Here is a 12,500-nt window from a genome sequence, read left to right as displayed (position 1 = left end):
ATATACATACATACGTACATCTATCTATCTATCTATCTATCTATCTATCTATCTATCTATCTATCTATCTATATATATATATAATATATATATATATATATATATATATGTGTGTGTGTGTGTGTGTGTATGTATATATATATATATACGTGCACGAGCCTACGTATATATGTTACCGTATTTTATTCCCTTCTCCTCGTGGGAAGCTTTCACGGTTGATCGACTGACTCCCTAGGCTTGTAAATACAGCTAGCGTCGTTCGTATAAAGGCCCTGTTTACCTGATTGAAACCTCCTCTCTTCACTGCGTGCAATTGATGTTTTACTGTTGCCGTTCTTATCACGATTTATGCTACTAGTACAGTAGATGCTGCTGGCGGTAGGAGACCAGAAATACTATTACTCTGAACTCTACTACAGCTAAACTACTACAGCTGCAACTACACTTGCTGCTGCTTCTCCCATTGCGACTGCTACTGCTGCTGCTGCTGCTGCTATTTATCTTTGCTGTTGCCGCTGCCGCTGCTGCTGCCGCTCCATCATCACCACCGAAATCTCCGGTGTCTGTCTGTCTGCCTACCTGTCTGCCTGTCTGTCTGCCTACCTGCTTGCCTGAGTACGTGTGGAAACGAATGGTAAAATAAGACAAAAAAAAAGGAGAGGAAGAGAGAAAAGAGAATGGTACAATACAAGGAGCTAGAAGAAGGAAATGAAAAGGCACTTTCTAATCATACGAAAAAAAGCAATCTATTTATAAATATATACTTTTAAATGGACTTTAAAAGCACTAACGATAACAACAGGAGTAAGAAAAATGTCGCTTCTTATTAAGAACTCTCCTTTGTCACATTGCAGGACTATATGCCAACCTATATATCGTATGACGACAAAAACGCAACCGTCCGTGTAAACACAAGTATGTCTCTATGCAAGTGAAGCCGCCGTTGTTTTACTTTTCGCCACCTAGCAATCTCCAAAAAATACCACCGCTTGCACCATCTAGGCTACAACACTTACCTTAAGAATTTCCACTGCCACAAATGTCGTCATTATGTCACAAATACTGTTCAACACCCCCAGTACCAAATATTCTGGTCGACACATTAAGAAGGAGACAAATTATTACATGCTACTATCTTAAGCTGGACTAACTACCAATTAATCTGGAGGAAAGTAAACACTTTGTTCTAACTTCCGTGATAACTACAATAACAAATAGGAAAAAAACAAAAAAAAAATTGGATGTTAATGAAGACGTCTGTGAAATCCACAACAAAAACTGATACTGCCACTTCTGTTATTACCACCTTTTCATTATCAGGAATATTAAATGCCTCTCTAGAACCAAATGCAATAAGAACAGTAACATGTATGAACAATATAAAAGAAAAATTATAAATTCACTAACACAAGCAGTCCATAAAATAATATTTATTCCAGCAGCACTGCCTGTTCGCCAGCGTGAAGTAACATAGCATATATACACTAACGATAGCAGCAACATCGAATATAGGTATTTTTCAACTACGGCTGCACCAGTAAAAACTATGATAAATACGCTAACATGATTTTCACTAGCACAAATGACAAAATCGTTTCCCCTCAATAATTCTCTCGCATCACTTTGTTTGACAGCACCGAAATAATGGTCCTCCTCTAACAAGCCTTTTCACTCAGTTCCTGCAACAAGTTACCGCTCCTAGCAAGCGAAATCTCACATCAGTGTACCGAGACGACCCATTCTTGTCATAACTGATCCGGTTTAATAAACTCTTTTATTTATTTATTTTTTAACGCATCAACAAGCATCAATTGCATCGCAGTTTTTTTCGTTCTTTCTCCTTTTATTTTTTCTGTTTTCTTTTTTTTTTTTCTCTCTCTCTTTTTTTTTTTATGACAATAGCGTCGCTTTAAATCAAAGCAAATTCAATTATCTTGTTCTCCAGTCTCTGTAAAACAGAGCGGAAGGAATACTCAATGGAAAGCAATACAAACCAATATCTACACAAATTGATAAAATAGCGAGAGAAGAATTTTTCTCAAGAGGTGTATCTTCATTAGAAACATTGTGCCACTAATATCGAAACCCCTAATTATCAGCAACGACCCCAGTAGCAGCAGCAGCAGCAGCTCAGCACAACGACCATAAAGCAATCTCCCCTTTACCAAGATATAACATCTCCATTAATTAATAACATTATTAGGATTATTACCTCTCTGTTCTATTGCGTGAATTCTGGCTCGTGATCTACGCTTGTGACGATACCCGAATAACAACCCTTAAAACACCTTGCCATTCCACCAGGAAAATCAACCAGGCAGCCATCGATTTTGGGGTAGACTTAGCTCCGAGTGTTCTCTCTCTCTCTCTCTCTTCTTTCTCTCTCTCTTCCTTCTTTTCTCTCTCCCTCTCTCTCTCTCTCACTCTTTCTTTCTCTTTCTTATCATCATAACCGAGAACTTCACCACCACTGAACTACTACAACTACTACCACTACTACCACCGAACTAATTCTACTACTACTACTACTACCACTACTACTACTACTACTACTACTATTGTGTTTTGTTGTTTTTATCACCGAAATTGGATCTAAATTAAAAATTTAATATTTAACCAGTGCAACTCCACCAAGAACAACAATTACAGGGGAAGCCATCGGTTCTACAACGACAACTCGTGTTTTCTAGCAGCATTTCTCTCCCTGTTGTTTTTATTTATTTATTTATTATTAATTACCATTGTTATTATTATTACCTTTGAGCTGCTATCTCGTCACTTCGGATACAAAATAATTTTCATTACTTGCCTTAAATATAAAGGAGAAAAAAACCCCTCAAAAACCCACCAAAGGTGCCCCTCAATTTACATTGGTCCTATATTATTTTATCTATTTATCTTTCGCTTTCATTCAACCAATGAATTACTAAGTTCAGAATTCTTTTCGAAATAATGTGGAATACAAATGGAGAATATTCAAAACATGTTTATACAAATAAATGTCCTATACGCAAGAAAAAAAAGATCTTGTATATATAATAAATAAGGAAATATATATATATACTTGTCCGTATCAGGAATTACCACGAGGATTTTATTGAAATTTTATAGGATTTAAAAGGAGCTGCACAGGAGGAATACTACCCCAAGGAATTTCTTGGTAACTTTATCGGAGATTGTCTAAAATTAACCGAAGGCAGATTTTCGAATATTTTGGAGTTTAAAAAAAAATATACTTTAATGTAGATTTTTTATAATCAGTCGCAAAAAGCATATATATATATATAATATATATATAACGAAATTTTTCAATTACTTTAATAGTAATACATGTTTTCTTATCGTTTTTTAACTTATCACATAAATACGATCATATATATATAAATACATAAAAAAAAGTGCAACCAAATCATCAAAATTGACAGAATAGTATTCCACTTACTACATTCTGTTTTATTCTCTTCATATTCACATACTCATACCTTGATAATTTCTTAAACACGTTATGCCTACACATTCAATAACAATAGAAATCTTCAATTTTCACCACTTTCTCATCCGCACATTTTCCTCCCAAATACATCTCACACGTTTTTCTATGTAAAGAAACTGCTCTTACACACGCACACAAAGTAACACTGATATGTTTAGCTGCCATGAAGTGTTCTCCCTGAGTTGTATTACTGATCACCAGTTGATCTATTAGTGGGAATGATTTTTTGTTGGGAGAAGTAAATGAGCAGCTGCAACACTATGGTGAATGCACACGTATCTCAATGTGTGTGCCTAACTCTATGCATATCTACTAATTAAGCGGTACACATTTTTATGCAGTCACGTAAAATTCTTAGCATGTGGATTCATGTGTCTATGCATATTGGCCTCAAGTAATATATGTATATATCAGAATACAATGCATAACGAAAAGGGGGTAACTGCAGAATTTGTCAGAACAGGAAAATAAAGTGAGTTGTGAGAATATATGTACGTGCGCTGCTGAGTGATATTCGGCAGAACCATAAAAAAAAGAGAGAGAGAGAGAGAGAGAGAGAAAGTGTTGTAGCCATAGAAAATTTGGCACTGGGCAGTAACAAAAGAGGCAGGGCACTACAGAAAAGGAAAGTCGACTAGCAAATGTAAAGGAGAAAGGGTGAAGTGAAAGACGGGAAAGGGTGGGAGGGAGAGTGACTGTGAGAGAGGTAAAACCTGAGGAGGGAGGATATTTCTCTGAATATTTTGGAAAATGAGGCAAATCTGAACAGTAACCTTCGGTATTGGTTGGTCAGCCGTTTGCATTCCACTCTGACTGTTCGGTCAATTATACATTCGCGCTTCCTCCTCCGGCTTGTCAACTTATCTACCACAACTGGTTCACCCTTTCATATTTCTCCTTTGAAGCATCACTCATCAGCAGCGAATTGGAAGAGATATTTTGGATAAAAAAATAAACAAATATAAATACACAAGCACATACATATACAAATACATTCTTATACATACATACATACATACATACATACATACATATCTATATATATATATATATATATATATATATATATTATATATATATATATATATATATATATACATATGTAAACTCATATGGAAAACCGCTCAACTTTGGAGACTGTATAGGAATATTTTAAAATCCCTCCTTCTATACAGTATAAAGTGACCTTTAACAATTTTTTTAATTATTCGTGCACAAATTTTTTAACTTTTCATAACCGTGTGTTCCACGTTGGATAACAAGTTCATACTCAGACATCTGTTGATGCTACAAGTCTTGAAATATATTCCCAAAAGTCCATGCCGCACTAAGGATATTTAATAAGAAAAACAAAACCGCGGAGTTAAAACAATTAGTATTACATTATTGGAAGTACCGGCTCAACGAAAGACGTTTCACGTTGGATTATTTTCAATACCTGATATTCCTTTTATTATTAGGGATCAGTATTTGATATTACATACACATACACACACACACATATATATATATATGTACATATATATATGTAAATATATATATATATAAAATTTTCTTTATAAATAACTTCGCCATTAGTCCTATATTTTAATCAATAAAGATTGATATAAGCATACAGGTTTAGAAGCCTCACGGATAACAGGAACGAAGCAATTTTTCATCTCACAAGGAAACAAATATATTTATTAATGCTATTGTTTAAAGCCAATATATTGAGATATAACAATTACATTTTGGAACTAGGATTATCACTGATAGATATACTTATTTAAGTTATCTATTTCTATTTTATCGATCTCTTTTATATATGTGCATATATATATCTATATATATATATAGCGAATATATTTGAAAGATACAGAAAGATTGTATGCGTGTATATATACACATGCAATTTCTTTTGTAAAGGTGTTTTCTGGAGGCTGGTTCAGTTGCATACTGCCAGGTATATACGTAGTTTGAGAAGGAAGTGGACCCTTACACCAACCGGAAATTCGTTTGAACTTCAGTTGAACATTAATAATACAACTGTAAGCTCGAATTGGATTAAAGAGTGTAAACTGATAAGCAGAAAATAAGTAAATACTATAATAAAACCAAGATCCTTCGTTAATCAAGATAAAATCGGATTTAACGTAGCAACCAAGCTGGCAAGAAAACGTAACTGGGAAAATGATAAATGAAAGAAATTAATGTAAATGAGCAAAATTAATTTAAGTCTCTATAATTATAATTCGAGGCAACTGTTCTTCGTATAAAGAACAAAAAGTTCAAGACAGTTTATTTTATATAGTTAAGAGCAAAAACTAAAGCTAATAAATTTTAAGCTTACAAACAGTAACGCGAAAGAATTGTCTGGCTCGAATTTGATTCTTGCATTTGACAGAGGCGTGTGTTTATCTGATAGCTATACTGTTAACACGGCTTCATGATAACATTACGACCTTTCCTTCCTCTTAAGACAGAGTTCGTATATTACTCGATCTTAGTTTTATAGATTATATATTGTACACACACACAAACACACACAAGCCACCTACGTATCTGCACATGCACATGCAAAGACACACTATACATCTATATGTATGTATGCACTTGTACATATATATATGTTGTATCTTTTTTGCATATATAATCATTATTCATTAAATACCATTATATTCTCTAAATATTATGCTAAAATTTACGAATATGTATTTAATAATAGTTATATAAATTGCACATCAATACAATTAAAAAATTCATTCACTTTAGTATCATAACGGATTTATAATTATATACACATTTATATACTTTATTGTACCTCATTTTCAGAATTCTCAAATTATTCCAATTAGGAACCATATATAATCAACAAGTTAAAACATAAAAGAACATAATGGAAGACCAGCTAAAATAGTAAATCAATGTAAACTAGGAGTTTTGAAAGTCTTTTTCTGAAGACACATTCTTATTTTATTATAAACAATTGTCTTACTCACATATATAAGCTCATATACTATAATACAATACAACACTCAACGTATATCCCTTTCAAGGGAAATAGTTTCCTTTTTTAATTGAGCTTCCTTGTAACAGCGGCTCTAGATATGGTTTCCATAGCGAAAAAGTCTACGATTGCTCGGAAGGCTATTAAAAAATTTCTCGTTACGAATGAAATTGCCAAGAACATCCGTGTGTCAAATTCCCCAAACACCAAGCGAGCGCATAGCATGGCAGAGACCTATTGATACCACTCATTCAGTCACGGTAGTATACCGGAGTTCGGATTTCCAGAGGCGTTTGAAATGTGTTCGTCCCAAGGAGAAGCCATCAGCTGAAATGTAAGTTTTGAATTGATTCCTTGACCAGCATTATATGTTCTTTCAAAACATTGAATATTTAGACATATGCATTTCATCTGTTTCGTTTTGAGTTGTTCTCAAGGTTTTCTTGAACCTTTATTTACATACGCTACGCAAATATTAACTACATTTATATTATATCTAAACCTCACAAAGGTCCTGTGAAAAGGCTTCTTTCACCTATCAATACAATTAACTAATCACGTGTTACCTATGATTTTATTTGTCATATGTCTTGACAATAACTACAAAATTGTTCTATAATTTTCGTAAGTTCGGAGGAAATATATTTAATGCATTCTTAAAGTGCAAACACTGTTGTTATATGATATAGGGCATACAATAAGGTATAGCAGAATTAAATTCCTCTCGGTAACCTTCAATAGAAAATTTTTTAATGTAAAAAAAAAAATCCTACACTAGAATTTCTGTCTCATAAATTACAGTTTTTATCAGAACCACAGAAACATTTCATAGTAATAGAAGAGATCAACTTCCTTATATATATATATATATATATGCAGAGTATATAAATATACATATATATATATATTATATATATATATATTATAATATATATATTATATATATATATATATGATATATATATATATAATATATATATATAATATATTATATATATATAATATATATATATATATTATATTATATATATGCAGAGTATATATATATATATATATACATATATATATATTATATATATGCAGAGTATATATATATATACATATATATATATATGTATGTGCATATATATATATATATATATAATATATATATATATATGTATGTATGTATGATACATACACACACACATATATAAATATATATGTTTATATACATATATATGTGTGTATATATGTATATATATATGAATATATATATTTATATATAATATGTATATGTATGTATATGCATATATATATACATATATATATATATACATACAAACGTATATATATATTTGTATATATATGCTACATATAAATGCATACATATGATAAATATATGCATATATATGCACATATATGATATATATGCATATATATGATATATATGTATATATATGTACATATATATATGTTTATATATACACACACATACACACAAATACACACATACACACACACACACATATATATATATATATATATATATATATACATACATATATATACACATATATATACACATATATACATACATATATATATATATATATATATAAATATGCATATATATATATATATATACATATATATAAATACACATACCGATTTTTATTAATATGTATTCTGTAAGTTAACTGCATATACTTTAGCTAAAAATGTATTCATCCCTTTTTTTCTTAATATTTAAGTATAGACCACGAGGCTGAAATGTAAGTGGCATTTGTCTTATTTTTTTTTATATATATTTTGATAAATCCACATCTTAATTGGTTTCCATCTATCTATATTTATCTACACGTTAGTTTCAAAATTTCTTCTCTTCATTCTTTCTATTGATATAATTTTTCAATATGTTCTCCAGAATCAAATTATAGATTTTTACATTTAAAAAAAGATACGTATGAATGTATAAAGAATGTATAAAATAAATAAAACAACAAAAAATAGTTATTATATCAACTTCTTATCCACTTTTGCAAAGTTTTCTTACACATACCTTCCACCTTACAAATATGCAAGCTACCATCAAATTTACACATATATAGATAGACATGTATGTATATTCATATGAAATCATACACACTCACATACATATATATATATATATAACTTATGTATGCATATGCATACATATATATTTCATTTAAATATATATATACATATACGTATATGTGTAGTCTATGCATATATACACCATGTATATGGGTAAATAATATACAAGTACATATTTGTAGGCATTTAAATTATATATAATTTAAATTATATATACATACATATGTATGCATGTATTCATATATACATACATGCATATATATTATATATATGTATAAAATTGAAAATCTTTGCACAAATACACATATTCCTACATATATTTATCATATATGTGTGTATAATTATATAATTATATATATGTGTGTATATATATATTATCTGAAATATATATATATGAATAGATAAAAATTCATTTATACACATGCATGTCCAATTTTATTTAGTATATATCTATATATGCATCATATCTTTTGTGTGAGACATTATTTATTAGCTCTTAGTGACAAAATATTTCCTCTAAAATTATTCATCCAATGCTTTTTTTACTTCTCCAAAAGGAGTATTTATTTCAATTCTCTATATTATATATATATAAATATTACATCTATATCTCTACAAATTCTTGCTGTTATATCCCAAAGTCCTATTATATACCAATGCTGCTTCTCCTTCTAGATGTCGCTTGCTGCCTGCGTTGTCTGATTGCATGTGATGAAATCGCGCAGACATTCATTCATTTTATATTCTCTCATTTTATCATTTCTGCAAACTTTTTAAAAATCTTTATCTTCTTATGTATCAAGATCCAATACTTTCTCTTTTTTTCTTTCTCTCTGCATCCTTTCATTTTTCATTCACCGTTTGTTGAACTAATTTCTTCACTATGTCCTGACTTTGTTGCTGTTGTAATTTTTTTTTTTTTAATTTGTTAAAAAGAAAACAAAAAAAGAAAAACCAAGTTTTCATTATGTTGATGAGAAGCACCTTACTTGAAATAATGCCATATATATTTTTTCTGTACCTGGAGAGTAAATTACAGCTCAATCTTCTCTCACATTTAATCATAATCTCTATACATGCTTCTATAACAATGCCTTAATCTTTTAATCTCTCTCTTCCATTTGTTGTATCTCATTCCCTCAGTTTCCATCACAATATCTTTCCTTCTTACTGTGTTACCCTTCGTCTTTATCACCAACATCCTCCTATATCGTCGTGAGTGTACACAACGTTTATAATGTATTCTTTAAGCTCAATTTGTTATATGTATATACACACATACACTCACACACACACATACACACGCGTACGCACTTGCACATATATGTGCGTGTGCCCATACGTGCAAACCAGTGGAGGAAAATGCCACTTGAATACAAAAGTTATCATGAAATATTGAGCTCTGTTGACTTCTTAAAAATGCTACTCCGAGTTTTACGTAATAGAACATCAAATTTCTGGCTGATGATCAGCTACCTGAAACACGGCGTAATGGATTGTGCAATTTTGTGCTTCAAGACATACATACATACATACATACATACATACATACATACATACATATGTGTTTCGGTATATGTATGTATTGAAGTAGGGGGAAATTATTCAATTTGGACATCTTTGTATTTCTGTATCCATGTGTGTGTGTGTGTGTGTGTGTGTGTGTGTGATAAAGTACTCTTCGAATGCCTATATTTATCAGGCCATTCAATACCATATGATGATACATCTAAAAGAGTATTCACAGAGAAACTCATATAAACTTTTACAGATTTCTCATTTTTTTACACAGTAAATTCTCATAATGATATCGTGAAAAGAATGTCTTCATATATTCCTTTCTTACATCTTTCGTTTCCCCCACCTCAACCAATATTTACTACATTTGCTTGATTGGGTGATAATCGCAAGTTAAAATGTAAGGCCTCTTTTAAATTGATACTGCACGCCTTTATCGTTTCCGCGTCAAAGCCATTTTATTCCGTACACAGTTCTACTGCACTCGAGAACAAACCTAATCCACAGTGTCATTTATATATTCATATATGCAAGGCATTACTCATTGGGATTAAAAAGAAAGAACAATGATAATAGGTAATATACACTAAGTTTGTCAAGTATCTTAGATATGAGTTTTCTCTGAGTACAGTTACATTTCATCTTCCAGTTCAAGTCCTTAAAGTTTACTGTCATGAAACGCAAACGATACACGTGATGTTGTTTTAATGTTTTCCCTTATAAATCTAAAGCCATGTGTACCTATGTCAAAAAATCAATATTCCATGGATTGGTTGTAAACACGGCTTATGATATTGTCTCAAAACTCGGCTGTAGAAATGTGTTTTCGCGCAAGTCTTTGAGGAACAGAATTTAGCTTTATTTGACTCTACAGCTTCATGATATAGACATCACCCAGTTATAATTTCATATTTTCTACAAATGATATTTGTTATTTAAACCCTTGTAAGAATTCACTATGAAGTATTTTACACAGGCTATGAATGCCAGAATCGGTAGATCCTCGAACGAAAGGTCTTGTGTCTAGTCGTTCGCGCCTCTTTACGTTATGAATTCAAATTTTTATGAGAGTCGATAAAATGAGTTCCACGCACGTACCAGGGTCAATTCAAATTACTACCTTCTCTTGAATAGCCTTGCGCGTATGATACATATGAACGATAAAGTCAATACATTGTAATTTAAAAGCAGAAACTGTAAAGCATCGGTTAAAAATTAAGTTGAGTCTCTCTAGATTCTGCGTTCAAGTCCCTACCTTGGTCTTAAACTTCCATCACTCTTTCGATAATTTTAATTTGTTATATCATCCTAAAGGATATCAATTTTACAGTGACTAAAGTAATAAAAGATATAACGTTCTAGAGAAACGATAATTTTTCATGTGACTCTTGTGCATGTTGTCAGGTTATTGATTGAGGTGTGGATGGGTAAATCCTTAGGTCTGACATAGAGATTTTTAACCAGTATTCAGTTCGTCTATCGGTGCATATATACCAAATGAAACTGGTCCAGTTTGACACCTTTGCTCAGGCATTGGGTGCCATTAGAGGCGTCTATTTTCTTACAATCAGTTGGGTCAGGTCTCCAGTCTGAAGAGACCTTACTTCCAACAAATCTCGTAGGCCTTGGATAATGCTTGATATAACTTTCCCTGTCATAAAACGCTAACAAATATATAGAATTAACAAATGTTTCGGGTGAAATTAGAAACGTGATTTCCAATTGCGGCAAAGAAAATGAAGTCAAACTATGTACCCTGTCACTCATTCTCAAGATAAATCTGTAACCATTTATCAGCTAATATATATTGGGAAATATTTTTACCTCAAATCTATCCAGAACATTTATTTCCACAATATTCCACGGTGTGGATTATAACTCTTGTTATACTCTTCTCATTTCGATTAGATATACAGGAAGATATATTCAAATATATGTGCGTATGCAATTAACTCCTTATACACCCATGCATATGTATACACATATGTGTATGTGCATGCATGCGTGTGTATATTTGGGTGCTTGAATATATGCTTTTGTGTGTGTGTGTATACGTATAAGCGAGAAATTATGTGCAATGTAGTACGTCTGTTCGTTTCTACAGCGCGAGTGTGTGCGCGTGTGTGGTATGATGAATACTATAACGTTAATCTATTTCATATTGAATTCCTGCACACACGCGCAGGCACACACACATGAACTGAACATGAAATTTGCTTCATTTTATAGTTATATGCAAATCATTAGTGACAACCCCCGCCCTGCCTTTTTCCTTGCTGTTCTATCACTTTATGTTCAGATTTCAAACCATGTTTTGGCTAAATAATATAAGTAATACTTAAGCACCTTCATTAATCTCTCTCTCTCTCTCTCTCTCTCTCTCTCTATCTTCTCTCTCTCTAT

General features: G+C 31.5%; 1 protein-coding gene across 5 annotated transcripts in view; it reads left to right on the top strand.

The window, feature by feature from the left end:
- Window positions 1–4,585: 4,585 nt before the first annotated feature.
- Window positions 4,586–12,500, top strand: part of LOC115230030 (innexin unc-9-like) — a 593,624-nt gene continuing 585,709 nt past the window's right edge. For 2 of the 5 annotated variants that reach the window (XM_029800301.2, XM_029800283.2), the window contains exons 1-2: window positions 4,587–6,816; window positions 8,216–8,236. The gene's annotated coding sequence lies outside the window, so the exon portion shown is untranslated. Of the gene's footprint in view, window positions 6,817–8,215; window positions 8,237–12,500 lie in introns of all 5 variants that reach the window. The other 3 variants (XM_029800310.2, XM_029800289.2, XM_029800320.2) reach the window with 2 other exon arrangements.

Source organism: Octopus sinensis, linkage group LG2 (genome assembly GCF_006345805.1).
Source record: "Octopus sinensis linkage group LG2, ASM634580v1, whole genome shotgun sequence".
NCBI classification, from domain to species: domain Eukaryota; kingdom Metazoa; phylum Mollusca; class Cephalopoda; order Octopoda; family Octopodidae; genus Octopus; species Octopus sinensis.
Note: the sequence above shows the minus strand (reverse complement) of the source record. Positions and strands in the feature narration are given on the sequence as shown.